This window comes from Procambarus clarkii, chromosome 14, assembly GCF_040958095.1.
Source record: "Procambarus clarkii isolate CNS0578487 chromosome 14, FALCON_Pclarkii_2.0, whole genome shotgun sequence".
NCBI classification, from domain to species: Eukaryota; Metazoa; Arthropoda; class Malacostraca; order Decapoda; family Cambaridae; genus Procambarus; species Procambarus clarkii.
Window position 1 is genome coordinate 9,160,663 of NC_091163.1, and position 17,531 is coordinate 9,178,193.

The 17,531-nt window shown below is 46.6% G+C and overlaps 1 non-coding gene across 1 annotated transcript; it reads right to left on the minus strand.

Moving 5' to 3' along the window:
* Positions 1-4,635: 4,635 nt before the first annotated feature.
* TRNAK-UUU (transfer RNA lysine (anticodon UUU)) lies at positions 4,636-4,965 on the minus strand. Its single transcript has 2 exons — positions 4,929-4,965; positions 4,636-4,670 (listed from the first exon to the last, which is right to left on the minus strand). It is a non-coding gene; the product is annotated as a tRNA-Lys (tRNA).
* Between the last annotated feature and the right edge of the window lie 12,566 nt (positions 4,966-17,531).

A 17,531-nucleotide genomic window follows, 5' to 3' on the forward strand; every position in this document is an offset into this window, starting at 1 on the left:
CCCCAAGTTGGGCATGTTTAAACGGAATGTGGAACAGGCGGGTGAGGAACAGGAGGAAGAATGTGGAACAGGAGACCGAGAATGAGAACAAGAAGAGAAGGAGGAGAAAGTGCAGAAGTAAACACAGGCAGAATGAATAGAATGAGAAAGGGAAAAAAAATAATTAGAAAGAGAAGGAGTAGGAGGAGAAGAAAGAGCTACATATATATTTTTAATCCTGATGAGGAATACTGGATATATAGTTGTCAGTCAGTACAAAGGGATAATACGAACGTAGGAATGTGGGAGTCGAACCCGTCCTGCAGACTCATGGCTCTGATAAAGTAGAGGTGCCATAACTACAGACCCAGAGAACTGTTGTGGCCTGCGGGGCGTCACATGTCTGTCCCCCCCCCACCCCTACCCCCCCCCCACCTTCGCATTATTACCAACCAATTTAAGAGCATCTCAACACACACTCATCTGCGGCTTCGCTGGTGTGGCAAGCCAACGATAACAGTCAAGTTGATCAGCGAATCACCAGTGGGGCCCTAATGGCTTGCTTAGGCTGCGAGAGTGGAAATGATCCCTGTATACCCGATACAGGTAGATATCTGTGGTAGTGTGGTAGATGTAGGGGTAGAGTGAAAACTCTAAGGTAGGGTAGAAAACTTTATTTTCTCTTTTATAATCTACATTTGCCCCCATCATCTACCCCTTCCCTTAACCTGCCCCTTCCCCCTTCCCTTAACCTGTCTGTCCCTTCCTTTCACCTGTCCCTTTATCCTCTCCATTATCATTTCCTGTCATCCATGTTCCACATCATCTACCTGTCTTTACTTGTGTTCTCTGTGTAATTGGTACAGTATCTTTCTCTCTGTCTGTCTGTCTGTCTGTCTGTCTCTCTCTCTCTCTCTCTCTCTCTCTCTCTCTCTCTCTCTCTCCAACCCACCCCAAACACCCATACAAAATACACCTTACCCCCCCCACATCTCACCCATACATCCGAGAATGGGTAAAAAAAATTCAGTAATGGCGACAGGAAACTTCACCGATTATTACAACATATCATTACAACATGTTATATTATTGGTGTGGGAGGGAAGGTGGGGGAGCAGGACAGCTGTTGTGAGCAGCAGGACAGTGTTGGGGAAGTGTTGGAGGGGGTTTTGGAGGGGGGTGTATGGGTGTATGTGAGGAAGATAGAGTCATTACACCCTAAAGTGGAATATTTTTTTTGGTGGGGGGTTTGAATGTGGATAACTTCGACGTTTATTTCGACGTATGGGCTCGATATTGACGCATTGTAGCGACGTCAACACTTGCGTCTCATCTGTGGGGGAAGCATCCCCCCCCAACCTCAACATCCTCCCCCCCCCTACCCTTCCCCATCAACCCTGAACGAGTATTCATGTGTTGTGGCAAGGATGCGAACACAGTGGCCTGATGAGTTGACTCAGTAGTCACCCCCCACCGCAACCACCACCCCCACTACCACCACTACTACCACTACCACCACTACTACCACTACCATCACCACCCCACTACTGCTAGCGAGGGCATTGATGACGTACTCTACTGATACCAACCATGGCCATCAAAATACATCTTAATCCCCTTGTCTGAACTCTTGAACCTTGTCTTATTTCCCCATAACCCCTTAAAAAACCCCTACTCCAACCACTCTTCAAATGCCTCTAGGACCTCTCTCAAGAGTCCCAACCTTAGTATGGAAAATAAACACCAGCTTTGGGGTAGGATTGTATTACTACAATTGTCTATTTGCCTGATTGTCTAGAGCAGAGGGCCGGGCTTCTTGCTAGGGCCGACGGCTTTTTCTCTAAAATTGCGCTGCTTCGGGTTTTTTGGGTTATGGCTTATCGTCTTAGTGTTTTATAGTGGGACAGGTGTGGGAGGGGGAGAAGGACAGTGTTGGGGAGGTGTGGGAGGGGGAGAAGGACAGTGTTGGGGGAGGTGTGGGAGGGGGAGAAGGACAGTGTTGGGGAGGTGTGGGAGGGGGAGAAGGACAGTGTTGGGGGAGGTGTGGGAGGGGGAGAAGGACAGTGTTGGGGGAGGTGTGGGAGGGGGAGAAGGACAGTGTTGGGGGAGGTGTGGGAGGGGGAGAAGGACAGTGTTGGGGGAGGTGTGGGAGGGGGAGAAGGACAGTGTTGGGAGGTGTGGGAGGGGGAGAAGGACAGTGTTGGGGGAGGTGTGGGAGGGGGAGAAGGACAGTGTTGGGGGAGGTGTGGGAGGGGGAGAAGGACAGTGTTGGGGAGGTGTGGGAGGGGGAGAAGGACAGTGTTGGGGGAGGTGTGGGAGGGGGAGAAGGACAGTGTTGGGGAGGTGTGGGAGGGGGAGAAGGACAGTGTTGGGGGGAGGTGTGGGAGGGGGAGAAGGACAGTGTTGGGGAGGTGTGGGAGGGGGAGAAGGACAGTGTTGGGGAGGTGTGGGAGGGGGAGAAGGACAGTGTTGGGGGAGGTGTGGGAGGGGGAGAAGGACAGTGTTGGGGAGGTGTGGGAGGGGGAGAAGGACAGTGTTGGGGAGGTGTGGGAGGGGAGCTGGGCAAGTGTGGTAGAGGTCATGGTGGTGGTTGTTGTTGTTTAAGAAACAGCTACTAGGAATAAAAGTTGTAAGTAGCACGGGCTATAGTGAGCCCGTAGTGGACTTACCTGGCACAGGAGCGGGGCTGTAACTGAGAGGTCTTGAAGGGGTGTAGTCTTGGAGAGGGTGTAGTCTTGGAGGGGTGTAGTCTTAGAGGGTGTAGTCTTGGAGGGTGTAGTCTTAGAGGGTGTAGTCTTGGAGGGGTGTATTCTTGGAAGGGATGTAGTCTTAGAGGGGTGTAGTCTTAGAGGGGTGTAGTGCTGGCTGTAGGCTGCGTGCTGTTCCAACCGCTCACAGTTGCGTTAATTCGTACTTGATTTGCACACAATAGCGAAACTTGGCGCTGACGTCACAAGCCTGTGTTGCGTGTTGAAGGCTTGTACCCCGATTGTGTTGCGTGTTGAAGGCTTGTACCCCGATTGTGTTACGTGAACGTCAATGGAGGGGGAATTTAGATTAGAAAAATGCACGACTTGACGAAAATGGTTGTTCAACATCCTCCCAGCGAGCATAAGAAATATTGCCGGAACAACCGTGGACATCTTCGAGAGAAAACTGGATAGTTTTTCTTGTGCCGGACCAACCGGGCTGTGGTGGGTATGTGGGCCTGCTGCGGGCCGCTCCAAGCAACAGTCTGGTGGACCAAACTCTCACAAGTCAAGCCTGGGCCTCGGGCCGGGCTTGGGGAGTAGAAGAACTCCCAGAACTCCATCAAGCAGGTATCAAGCAGGACGGTAATGGGGAGACTGGTAAGGGGGGAGTGGACAGGAATTAGGGGTAGAGTAGGGGGTAGAATAGGGGGGTGACGGGAATAGGGGGTAGAGTAGGGGGTGTGACAGGAATAGGGGGTATGAAGGAGGGCTTAGAGAGAGAGAGAGACATGGTTGGAACAAGATAAGATTAAGGAGGATGTAAAGATTCCAGTCTTAACTATGATTTTGATCTTCTCTGCCATTTACTTAATCTCTTCCTATCCCCCCTCCCCTTCTTTTCCATTCACTCTCTGACCTCTCCCTAGCCTCTCCTAGCCTCCCTAGCCTCTCCTAGTCTCCCTAGCCTCTCCTAGCCTCCTTAGCCCTCCCCTAGCCTCCCTAGCCTCTCCTAGCCTCCCTAGCCCTCCCCTGACCATGTTACAACATCAGGGAAGAGTTATAAAATGTCTCCTGGAAATGACAAATGGTTTATGGCTCTTGGTATGTTGCCTGTGGTTGCCATGTGTCCACCATGTGTCCTAGTGGCCCGTCACAGTGTCCTAGTGGCCCCTCACAGTGTCCTGGTGGCCCCTCACAGTGTCCTGGTGGCCCCTCACAGTGTCCTGGTGTCCATTGTAGTGTCCATAATTATCACCTGCTCTACACAACAAAATATCACTGTCGAATTGAGATGGACCTAATTAGCATTTTTCGCCCGCAGTAATTTGTGGTCAAGAGGAGATAGGCGCCGTCGTCCGACGTGTCTGCGTCGCGTCCGACGTGTCTGCGTCGCGTCCGACGTGTCTGCGTCGCGTCCGACGTGTCTGCGTCGCGTCCGACGTGTCTGCGCCGTCGTCCGACGTGTCTGCGTCGCGTCCGACGTGTCTGCGTCGCGTCCGACGTGTCTGCGTCGCGTCCGACGTGTCTGCGCCGTCGTCCGACGTGTCTGCGCCGTCGTCCGACGTGTCTGCGTCGCGTCCGACGTGTCTGCGTCGCGTCCGACGTGTCTGCGTCGGAAGACGTATTGGCGTTTTCTGCTCAATTTTTGTCTGCAATTGGTGGTACTCATTAGTGGCGCGGGGCGCTTAATGGAACCGATCTTGTTTACCGATTGTCTATGATTAATTCTGTCCGGAGCCTTGTTTGGGGGGCTGGGGGGGGAGAGGGGGGGGATAGGGGGAGGGGGGAAGGGGGAAGAGGGGGAGGGTGAAAAAATATAAATATCATTTGCTGGATTGTGGAGGGTAGGGAACTGTGTGTGTGTGTGTGTGTGTGTGTGTGTGTGTGTGTGTGTGTGTGTGTACTCACCTAATTGTGCTTGCGGGGGTTGAGCTCTGGCTCTTTGGTCCCGCCTCAAAGAGGCAGCCCGAACAGGGACTCGAACCCAGAACCCTAGGGAGCCGGTCGGCCGAGCGGACAGCACGCTGGACTTGTGATCCTGTGGTCCTGGGTTCAATCCCAGGCGCCGGCGAGAAACATTGGGCAAAGTTTCTTTCACCCTATGCCCCTGTTACCTAGCAGTAAAATAGGTACCTGGGTGTTAGTCAGCTGTCACGGGCTGCTTCCTGGGGGTGGAGGCCTGGTCGAGGACCGGGCCGCGGGGACACTAAAAAGCCCCGAAATCATCTCAAGATAACCTCAAGATAACCCTTAGGTTAAAAGCCTAATGCTCTACCGACTGAGCTATCCGGGCTTACCGGGCTTGTGTGTGTGTGTGTGTGTGTGTGTGTGTTTGTGTGTGTGTGTGTGTGTGTGTGTTTGTGTGTGTGTGTGTGTGTGTGTGTGTGTGTGTGTGTGTGTGTGTGTGTGTGTGTGTGTGTGTGTTTGTGTGTGTGTGTGTGTGTTTGTGTGTGTGTGTGTGTGTGTGTGTGTGTGTGTGTGTGTGTGTGTGTGTGTTTGTGTGTGTTTGTGTGTATGTGTGTATGTGCGTGTGTGTGTGCGGCGCCCACACTCACACCTCATCCATCTTGGCTGATGGGTTGGCAGCTTGAGGAGGGGGGGAGGGGGAGTGGACGAGAGAGAGGGGGTGTAGTGGGGGTAGTAGAGGATAAATGGGGGTAGAAATGGTGGTGATGAGGAGGATGAGTTGTGTTTGGTTGAATGGTGGTGGAGGTGGAGGGGAGATAGTGGTAGGGGGGGGGAGGTATCAGGTTCATGGGGGAGACAGCTGTGTTAGGGAGGAAGGGAGCAGCGAGGTGTGTGTGGGGGGGAGAGAGAGAGAGAGAGAGAGAGAGAGAGAGAGAGAGAGAGAGAGAGAGAGAGAGAGAGAGAGAGATAGAGAGAGGACGAGGGAGAGGGGTAGTCGAGGTGTCCCCAAGTCACACTAGCATGAGGCAACATGCAAATGAACTAAGACCAGGTACAAGACCTATGGCCGCCAGGGCATCACCTAGGACACACACACACACACACACACACACACCCGTCCCCATGCCCAGATACCCAACATATGACATCCATCACCACCCATCACCCACATATTCCAATGACAACCACATACCCACCATTCCCCCCTTTCTCACCACTCTGGGGACAGAGTAAAGTCCCCCATAGTGACTTGCTAAAATGCTCTATGCAACATTAATCCGCTCTGTGAATGACTGCAGTGCTCTACAGACAAAGAGCTTAAAATCCCTTTGGAAACTTTGTAAAAATGAAGGTATGCAAGTCATCTTTAGAGCTCCAAGTCCACGAGTATAGTCAGCACAAGAGTAGAGTGAAAGGTACCTTCCATAAGTGAGACAATTTTTGTCCAACTGTCCAATACACCATGTGTCAACTTTGTGAAAGTGTTCAATACACCATGTGTCAACTGTGTGAAAGTGTTCAATACACCATGTGTCAACTTTGTGAAAGTGTTCAATACACCATGTGTCAACTGTGTGAAAGTGTTCAATACACCATGTGTCAACTGTGTGAAAGTGTTCAATACACCATGTGTCAACTTTGTGAAAGTGTTCAATACACCATGTGTCAACTTTGTGAAAGTGTTCAATACACCATGTGTCAACTTTGTGAAAGTGTTCAATACACCATGTGTCAACTGTGTGAAAGTGTTCAATACACCATGTGTCAACTTTGTGAAAAAAAAACATGCACTCCCTTGAACATTATATTGTAGAAAGTCTCATATTGACTGACTTTCGCTCCCCTGGACTGAGATAACCTGGGACCAGATTCACGAAAGCAGTTACGCAAGTACTTACGAACCTGTACACCTTTCCTCAATCTTTTGACGGCTTTGGATACATTTATTAAACAATTTACAAGCATGAAAACCTCCCATTCAACTGTTGTTATTGTTATAAACAGCCTCCTGGTGCTTCTTAGCTCATTAACTGTTTAATAATTGTAAACAAAGCCGCCAAAGATTGAGAAAAGATGTACAGGTTCGTAGGTGTTTGCGTAAGTGCTTTCGTGAATCTGGCCCCTGAACTCTACAAACACTTTCTGAATACCGGAACACTTGATAATATACTGAACTTGTACCCAAGATCTATGTAAATATTTTCACTTTTATAAACGCACATTAATCGCATACTGTTGGGGGAAGGGAGTCATACTTTCATGACTAGGTATATAGGCAATTTGCAATTAACATTGAGACAATTCAACAAAACGTTAAAATCTTCTCTAGAGGTTATCTAGAGATGATTTCGGGGCTTTAGTGTCCCCGCGGCCCGGTCCTCGACCAGGCCTCCACCCCTAGGAAGCAGCCCGTGACAGCTGACTAACACCCAGGTACCTATTTTACGGCTGGTGCTATCTTGGTGCAAAATTCATACATCTCTCCAGAATATCATCAACCATTCCGGTGTGACACATCCAGGCTATTTGTTCAGGAACAGTCCTTATCTCAGTGTTTCTGTATGCATTAATCAACGGACAATCAAGAACATAATGGGCGAGGGTGTGAGACCTTAACATAACACATAGTTATGTTAAGGTTATGTTATGGTTATGTTATGTTAACACATAACACACACATAACATAACACTTGGTGTTATTGTCAATAACACCTGTTCCACATTCCCAGTAATATGTGTACCCATGCCTGAGCCACATATGTACAGAGTTACTCCAACCATTTCTCCTTTTACTGTAAGTGAAATGGGTGTAAATTGTGTAAAATCCTGGTTTGTGTCTCGGAGAGGCTGCAGGATCCGTGTGAGGTCAGTTGAACTCCCGGTTGCAATTCTTTCACCATATCGTGTCACAGTCGATTAACAAACTGATTGTAAGAAGCTTCCTGGGGATGTGTGTGTGTGTGTGTCTTAGAGAGAAATATATGCAGTAGATAAGGCGAGACACAAACCATCCCTGTTTCTGCCTCGTCTGGGAATCGAACCCGGGCCCTTAGGACTACGACCAAGAGCTATAAACACACACACACATAGACATAAAGAAGAGTGTTGTGACCGCGGGCTGCGCCTCGACTAACCCTCCTGCCTCCACCGTCTTGCCAAATCGCCTTCTCTATAAACTTATAACTCGGTGTCGAACGAACCTGGGCACTCTGATGGAGATAATCCTGGTGTCAATTATATAGATAGAGGAGTTTACTGGGAGGGGGGGAGGAGAGGAGGGGTAGAGAGAGAGAGGGAGAGAGAGAGAGAGAGAGAGAAGGGAGGATGAAAGAGGGATGGCCCACTGAGGCTTATCCTACCTGGGTGAAAATCTTCCCTCCAATCCCAACCGCATCTGTTGTTCCCTGCTCTCCAGCTGGCCTCCTCGCTTGCTCCCTTCTCCTCTTGCCTCTTCCATTTCATCTCCGGGTTATACGCCTCCCACCTATCCTCTTCCCCCTCCCATGGCCCCCATCCCGTGGCGCTCCCTTCCCCTTCCTTTCCTTCACCTAGGTGACAGTTCCCTCGGGTGCTGCTGTTGTTGTTGTTATAGATTCAGCTACTGGGAACAAAAAGCTCCAAGTAGCACGGGCTATGGTGAGCCCGTAGTGGATTTACCTGGCACAGGAGCGGGGCAAGTAGCACGGGCTATGGTGAGCCCGTAGTGGATTTACCTGGCACAGGAGCGGGGCAAGTAGCACGGGCTATGGTGAGCCCGTAGTGAACTTACCTAGCACAGGAGCGGGGCTGTAACTGTGCTTTCGGGTGCTCCGGATACTTCGACGACTCGCATGGTGCTTTGAGTATAAGGTCGAGGGACAGGCAGCCTGTGTATGTATATACGGTAGGTTGGTATCGAGGTTCCCACAAAGGGAAACTACTGACCCTCCCCCCAGGATGCAACCCCACAACTGTTGAATAAATCCAGTATGGGTAACATACCGGATTTATGGCTATGCTGCATGGGTAACAGCTTCTCCCCCCCCCCGTATCTACCTACCCAGGCTTTGCGCCCTGGAGAGGCCACTCCAGACCGACAACCAGAGCGTAATTCCATAGTCTCCTGAGGCTGATGGATGCCTACTATTACTACTACTAACTGGCCGGGAGTCGAAGCCGGCATTCCCGGTTGTGATTCAAGAACGCAGCCAACTGTACTACCGAGAGCCTAGCTACTTTACCGTGTTATTTAAAAGATAATTTCTTCAGACATGAGTGCTCCCAAATTTAGTTTTTTTGTTTTCCTTTCGTTCTATAGTGTAATTTGGCTGTGTCATATAATATAGTTTACATTTTTTTATATATTCGCTTTTTCTATACGGCAGAAGTTGAAACTTATCTTCATTATTTAATTAATTAATTTAAACATCATATCGGTCATTATATGTGGGTCATTAGGCCCATTGAAAGGCCTAATTTACATCTGTGTTGAAAGTTTTCTGTATCCGCTGTATTATAGGGGCTTGGCAGCTGGGTGGACAGCGCTTCGGATTCGTAGTCCTGAGGTTCCGGGTTCGATCCCCGGTGGAGGCGGAGACAAATGGGCAAAATGTTTTTTTCACTCCTGATGCCCCTGTTCACCTAGCAGTAAATAGGTACCTGGGAGTTAGACAGCTGCTACGGGCTGCTTCCTGGGGGTGTGTATAACAAAAAAGGAGGCCTGGTCGAGGACTGGGCCGCGGGGACACTAAAGCCCCAAAATCATCTCAAGATAACCAAGATAACCTCAAGATAAGGTGCATCATGATTAGAGCAAATTTCATTCTGTCACTACTCAAACCAAACATAATTGACAGTACATTTTTAATATCTATATATGATAACAGAAGAACCACGTTTTCTGTGATATCGAAGGGAATAGAACCACATTTTCTGTGATATCGAGAGGAGGAGAACCACGTTTTCTGTGATATCGAGAGGAGGAGAACCACGTTTTCTGTGATATCGAGGGGAAAAAACCACGTTTTCTGTGATATCGAGGGGAAGAAACCCACGTTTTCTGTGATATCGAGGGGAGGGGAAACTAAGGTATCTGATGACGTTGGGTTGCATATTTTTCTTAAGTCTTCATCAATGTCCTCCAAGGTTGAAGACTTTCCTCTTTACCCACACATGAAGAAAATCTGGAGAGGCTGCGATTGGGTCTTGATGGGTCTTGAAGTCTTCATTCCTGCGATTGGTCTTCAGCCATCAAATGGTTTCTTGGGAGATGGTTGGCTTTTGAATTGGTCCCATTTACACAATGGTCTCCCTCTTAAGTTTCAGGTCCGAAGACCTTCTGGGCCTAAACTTGAGTGGCCAACGGCCTTTGTGGATTTCTGATTGGAAGAAGGGTTCTCTCTCTCTCTCTCTCTCTCTCTCTCTCTCTCTCTCTCTCTCTCTCTCTCTCTCTCTCTCTCTCTCTCTCTCTCTCTCTCTCTCTCTCTCTCTATCGACCCCTGAAAGTGAGGGGTTGGCCAGGGGCCAGATTCACGAAAGCATTTACGCAAGCACTTACGAACCTGTACATCTTTCCTCAATCTTTGACGGCTTTGTTTACATTTATTAATCAATTTACAAGCATGAAAACTTGCCAATCAACTGTTGTTATTGTTATAAACAGCCTCCTGGTGCTTCGGAGCTCATTAACTGTTTAACAATTGTAAACAAAGTCGCCAAATATTGAGAAAAGATGTACAGGTTCGTAAGTGCTTGCGTAAGTGCTTTCGTGAATCTGGCCCCTGGGCCCTAGGAATCTCTTTATTTACATTTATCTTATTTTCTCTTATTTTTGAGACACATTATTGCCCCCATTTCTTCATTCTTGCCTCTTGACCCTCTATTCTTGCTCCGTCTTTCCAGTCAGCGGTTTATTCCATCTTTGGTGCTGACTTTCGAATGCTATGTTGAATCTTATCTCATGGAGGTGGCTTCTACCACCCCCTTCTAGTGTCTTCCACGTGTTGACAACCCATAAGAGGTAAGAATATTGCCTTATATTCTCCCTATTCAGTTTTCCCTGCGTCGACCTATGTCAGGGACTTAGAAGGTCTTCAAGGGGAAGGGAAAGTGATCAGGGGATAGGGGTTAGGTCTAACAGGGGAGGGATGTGTAATGGCTCAAGGGATATGGGCTAGGAATATGGGTTGAAGAGTATGGTGGGTAAAGAACATAGGTCAGGGTATATGACCTATGGGCTAGGGACGGAGAATAAGATAGAGATGGGTACCTATTATTTAGTGATGGTGGTGATAAGAGAAGTAGTTAAATGACCTCAGCCAGGTAGAAAGGACATTCCTCTCTACTTCTACCTGGTTTGACTCCTTGTGTCTACCTGTTTGATGGGGTGATTGCCTGCCTATTTGATGGCTGCCTAACCTGCCTGCTTGTTGGCTAGCTATACCTGTTGTATAACTTATCTACCTGCTGTATGACTTATCTACCTGCTGTATGATTTATCTACCTGTTGTGTGATTTAGCTACCTGTGTGTGTACTTACCTAGTTGTACTTGCGGGGATTGAGCTCTGGCTCTTTGCTCGTGAGAGAGAAAGAGAGAGAGAGAAAGAGAGAGAGAGAGAGCAGTAAACCTACTGTTCCACTGACATGTGCCTCTTCATTCCCTCTCCCACACACCCCTTCCATCACACCTTCCCAGGAGTATCTTGAGTATTCTATTAATATATTACTATCTCTATCACAATAAAAACTATTTGACTGCCATTAACAGCATTTTATATCTTATTCCTGTCATTATTTATTTGTAATGGGTGAGAAAATATGTGATGATGTAAATTATTGCAAGATTAATTAAATTAATATGCAAATAGGGGAATGTCTAAGTTGTATTCTCAGTGTCTTAAGGATACTCGCCTTCAAGCGACTCTAAGACATCAAAATCTAGGACATTGAAGGGTGTCACTCATGTTAAACTGAGACCTAGATGGATTCTGCTATCACTGGGATGGGTGCTGGCTTCATACCCTGCGTCACTCATACCCTGCGTCACTCATACCTTGCGTCACTCATACCCTGCGTCACTCATACCCTGCGTCACTCATACCCTGCGTCACTCATACCCTGCGTCACTCATACCCTGCGTCACTCATACCCTGCGTCACTCATACCCTGCGTCACTCATACCTTGCGTCACTCATACCCTGCGTCACTCATACCCTGCGTCACTCATACCCTGCGTCACTCATACCCTGCGTCACTCATACCCTGCGTCACTCATACCCTGCGTCACTCATACCCTGCGTCACTCATACCCTGGCTCCCTCATACCCTGCCTCCCTCATACCCTATTTCTCTCTGTCTCTCTCTGTGTGCCTTGTGACTTCTAAACACTATATCTTATATACAATTATTCAAGCCCAAAATAGCCTGTGACTTCTGATTATACACACTACATACCTCAATAGTCTCCTTGATGGAAGGATCTTGCACTCAAGATGCTAAGCTCAATAACAAGGCTGTTATGCACTTTCTTATGCACTCTCATCACACTTGAAGATCCTGCAGAGTGAGAGACATCTTCTTCTTCTCTCTGTCTTAGAGACCTGGCTCATGATTCATGAAGCATTTATGCGTCCTCTTACGAAACCTGTACATCATTTACATTTATTAAACACCTCAGGAGCACCAGAGCACTAGGAGATTGTAAAATTAATTATCTTGAGTTGTGCAGATTCGGAGCTTAGAAGCTGTTTAATAAATGTCAATAAAGCTGCTCATAATTGGGGGGGAAAGATGTACCGGTTTCGCAAGTGGACGCGTAAGTGCTTGGTGTACATTCCTGGTTGCAGGGGGTTGAGCTCTGGCTCTTTGGTCCCGCCTCTCAACTGGTTCAGGCTCAGATTGATTTCTGTTAGTACTGGTACTCCTCTGTCTGTCTGTCTGTCTGTCTGTCTGTCTGTCTGTCTGTCTGTCTGTCTGTCTGTCTGTCTGTCTCTCTCTCTCTCTCTCTCTCTCTCTCTCTCTCTCTCTCTCTCTCTATGTTATTTCAGTTGAAATAAAGCACTTAAAACTTTATATGAAAAGAAAGAGTAATTTCGATAGGGAAGGATAAACCTTACCTACCTACCTACGTTACCTACCTTACCTACATACCTACCTTACCTACCTACGATATACGACCTGATTGGCAGCTGGCTTGGTCGAAGGGATTACCCTGGACAAGATTACGCGCGCTGATTGGTGGCTGATTCGTGGGCTTGAGTGCCAATCCTCGTGAACCCTCCCCCCCTCCCTAGAGGATCCTGAGCTGAATCCCCGGTTGTATAGGGCCTTTGAGCAAGTCGTGGTCCAGTGGTGTAAGGTGTGTGGGCTGTGGGAGAACCCAGTGTGCAGGTTCGAATCCTTCCCATGACTCCTCCTGCAATTTCTCGTTGATACATTCCGCTAATATGATTTCTTTGATATATATATATATATATATATATATATATATATATATATATATATATATATATATATATATATATATATATATATATATTAGTATATTTTGGTAGCAGTCTTTCCTGTAGACATATATTATTAAATATGACCGAAAAAGTAAGATTAATAATTCTAACACGAATTTTCTCAATCTTTCGTACATTTCTTTTCACTGTTGGAGGTAAATCAAAAATCAATTCTCCAAAATTCATTTTTATTTCTAGTCTAGAAATAAAAATGAATTTTGGAGAATTGATTTTTGATTTACCTCCAACAGTGAAAAGAAATGTACGAAAGATTGAGAAAATTCGTGTTAGAATTATTAATCTTACTTTTTCGGTCATATATATATATATATATATATATATATATATATATATATATATATATATATATATATATATATATATATATATATATATATTGTTACAAGGACCAGGAGGCTGTTTGTAACAATAATAACAGTTGATTGGCAAGTTTTTATGCTTGTAAACTGTTTAATAAATTTAAATAAAATTAATAAAAATTTAATAAAAGCCTCGAAATCATCTCAAGATAACCTCAAGATAACCCACTAGAAGGTGAAGGGACGGCGACGTTTCGGTCAAGTTACAGCCCCGCTCCTGTGCCAGGTAAGTCCACTACGGGGCTCACCATAGCCCGTGCTACTTGCCCCGCTCCTGTGCCAGGTAAGTCCACTACGGGGCTCACCATAGCCCGTGCTACTTGGAAGTTTTAGTTACCAGCAGCTGAATCTTAAACAACGACGACGACGTTTCGGTCCGTCCTGGACCATTCTCAAGTTGATTGTTAGTTCCTCATTCCCTCCCTCGTGTTCCTCTCACCCCTCTCCCTTCCTTCTTTCCCCCGTCTGCACCTGTCCACCTTTGCTCTGGTTGTGGTGACGGGGAGTTTGTCTCCTGGCCGGAACCTCTCTGGCTGCCCGTGAGGCGCCAGACATCCTTGATTATGGGGTTCTGATCCTGCTCACCCCCCCCTCACCCCCCCTCACCCCCACCCCTCGCCGCCCCCCTACCCTCTAGCTCCCCACCCCTACCCGCCCACACACACACACACACACACACACAAACACACACACACACACACACACACACACACACACACACACACACACTTGACGGTTGAGAGGCGGGACCAAAGAGCCAGAGCTCAACCCCCGCAAACACAACTAGGTGAGTACACACACACACACACGCACACAGCCCAGTAGGTTCAGGAATCTGTACTCCAGTTGATTGACAGTTGAGAGGCGGGACCAAAGAGCCAGAGCTCAACCCCCGTAAGCACAACTAGGTGAGTACAATTAGGTGAATACACACCCAATACCCCCACCTCCCCACCCTGCCCCCCCCCACACAGAATGTATAAGGGAGTACCTAAACAACAGGAAACAGAGAGTTACAGTGAGGGGGTGAGACCTCAGACTGGCGTGATGTCACCAGCGGAGTCCCACAGGGCTCTATACTCGGACCTATCCTGTTTCTGATATACGTAAATGATCTTACAGGAATTATAGACTCATTCCTCTCAGTGTTTGCTGATGATGCAACACAAAACACAAAAAGGAAGTTAGACAAGGTTCAGAGGAATGCCATCAGACTAGTTCCCGAGCTGAGAGGAATGAGCTACGAAGAAGGATTACTGGAACTGAACCTCACAACACTGGAAGACAGAAGTGTTAGAAGAGACATGTTCACTACCTATAAAATACTCAGAGGAATTAACAGAGGTAAATAAACCCAGACAGACATCATACCACCTGGTGCAAACAATTGACCACAAACAACACCTCTCCCTCTAAACCTTTCCCCCTCTCTCTTAAAAACAAAAACCAATCGTTTCTGAAAAAAACATAAAATACAAAACCGCACTAGTGTGAAATGGCACAGCGCTCTCCCCCCCCCCCACCCCATCACCCCCACCCCCACACAATGGGGACCCCAGGCATAAAGGACCTCTCGGAGCCGTTTGGGGACAAAAAAGGTAAAAAAAATAAAAATAAAAGACAAGGAACGGACAATATCTTCGTAATATGCATGGACGGTCTCGTTATTTTTTGTCCCCTTTTTTTTGAAGTTTGGAGGAGTTAAAACAATGAGGATTTCTGCCCTATTGGAAACTCCTATTATGAGGTGTGTAGGTCATTTTTTTTTTGGGGGGGGGGGGGGGGCTGGTTAATCATGAACAAGGGAGGAGGAACAAATCCACAAGGGCCGTGACGAGGATTCGAACCTGCGTCCGAGAGCATCCCACCAGACGCTGCCTTAATCGACTGAGCTACGACATGGTCAAAGGAGTTGAAACCTCTTGATTGAGAGTGAGGTGGAGTAGAAAGTGGTGGGGGGTGGGGGTAGAAAATGGGTGGACATGGGTGGTGGAAGGAGAGGGGGGGTGATGATAGCCAAATCGCTCCAGAAAGGAGGTACAGGTAAAATTGATTGAATAAATTCAACTAGAGAAAAAAATGAAGATAGTTAATATATCTGCCAAGACAAAAATATGGAATATAGGAAATATAAGGAATATAGGAGATATATGGAATATATAAAGGAGAATGCATATTAATATAATGGATAACACATGATGGATAAGGAAGAGAGGTAAAAGTAACTTTTTTCCTGCCCAAGTGGAACTGTAGGTCATACCCTAAGCTTCCACTTTGGCATGAAGGTCATCCACGCCATCCATCCATCCACGTCCTGGTCTTATAAATGGCTAGCCACATCGTGGATAATCACATTGCATCCACTTGAACCATCGAACCCCAGACCACACAAACAACAGCCGCATCTCTAACTCCTGACACGGGCTCACCATAGCCCGTGCTACTTGGAGCATTTTGTTCCGAGTAGCGAATCTTAAACAACAAAACATCCACCTCCTGAGCCACTAGAAACCCCCTTAAGTAGGATGGATTCCAGAGACGCCTATGTACTGGATACATATCAGTATGTCTTAACTCATTAAAGTTAGGCTTAACCCAATCAGCCCTTGTAGGTCCCATACCTCAGACTGTTCACCCTTCAAATTTGGATGAAGTTAGCTCCAAACATAGGACACACAGACAAACATTCTCTTACATAGATATATATTATATATATATATATTATATATATATATATATATATATATATATATATATATATATATATATATATATATATATATATATATATATATATATATATATATATATATAAACAAGCAGCCAATGGGAGCAAGCGAGCAATTAGATAATAGTTGCAGTTTAGCAATTAACCAATGGGAACAAGCCAATGGAAGTTAGTAAAGGACTGGCCAATGGGAATAGGCGAGAAGCTAGCCAATGGGAGAGTGTTCACTCAGAGAGGGAAATAAAGTACTGACCAATGGGATTAGACATTGACCAATGAAATATCAGGGATATCAGATCAAGAGGTTGACCACTAGAAGTAGCATGAAAGCTAACAACCGAATGATCTACTTAGTAGAAAATGAAACAACTCAGATGGCCAATAGGAATAGCTCACATTTTGAGAGAAAAAAATGACGGTGACCAATAGGATTTAAGCACAATCAAGGGCGCCATTGTGGCAACACTTGACCGTGGGGTTTCCCGCGCTCTTTTGTCATTGGCTGATAGATTACCCGCCAATTAGGAGTAAATCACTCATTGGGTATGATTTGTTCCCCATAATGAACACTGGGGTGGGCCGGACGAACCATTTTGGGGCTTAGATCGTTGCCTCAACAGCTAGTTCTGGTTACCGCCGTGATGTGCCCTGGGGCGCTGCTGGAAGAACCCCTGAGGCACTGTTTAGGGGCCCTTGGAGCGCTGCTGCCGGGGCCCGGTCTCTATATTTGCCACTCCTTAAATAAAACAACTTTTGCCTAATCAGAAATGTCTATTCTGATTAGACAGAATAGGGCTATTCATGCCCGTGCCACCTTTTGGCTGGCTTAGTCTTCATCAATCAATCAGTCGACCTCTGATGTTCATAAAGTGTCATGTGTCTATGGCATCTCTACTCCTCATTACTTCTATCTGCATTTCCTTCCGTATCTTTCGCTCCAGCAAGTTGTATTCTGCTGTATAATACAACTGGTTCCCGGGGTTTAGTTTGGTTTAGTCTCGTTTAAACACGGGTCGTGTTTAATCTGGTTTAGTTATGTTTTGAAATGAAAATAATTATTAAACATAAATACTGATATTCTATTGATTTTTATTATTATTATTATTATTATTATTATTATTATTATTATTATTATTATTATATACTTTGCGTAGAGGTTGAAGTACTTAGTACTTGTTTAAACTAATATTTGTTTTTTTTTTGGTTTCCAGGTATGTGTGTAGGAGGCTGTGGAAGCTAATCTAATTCATCTCAGGTTTGACACACACGGTAAGATGCTGTGTCACACACACACACACACACACACACACACACACACACACACACACACACACACACACACACACACACACACACACA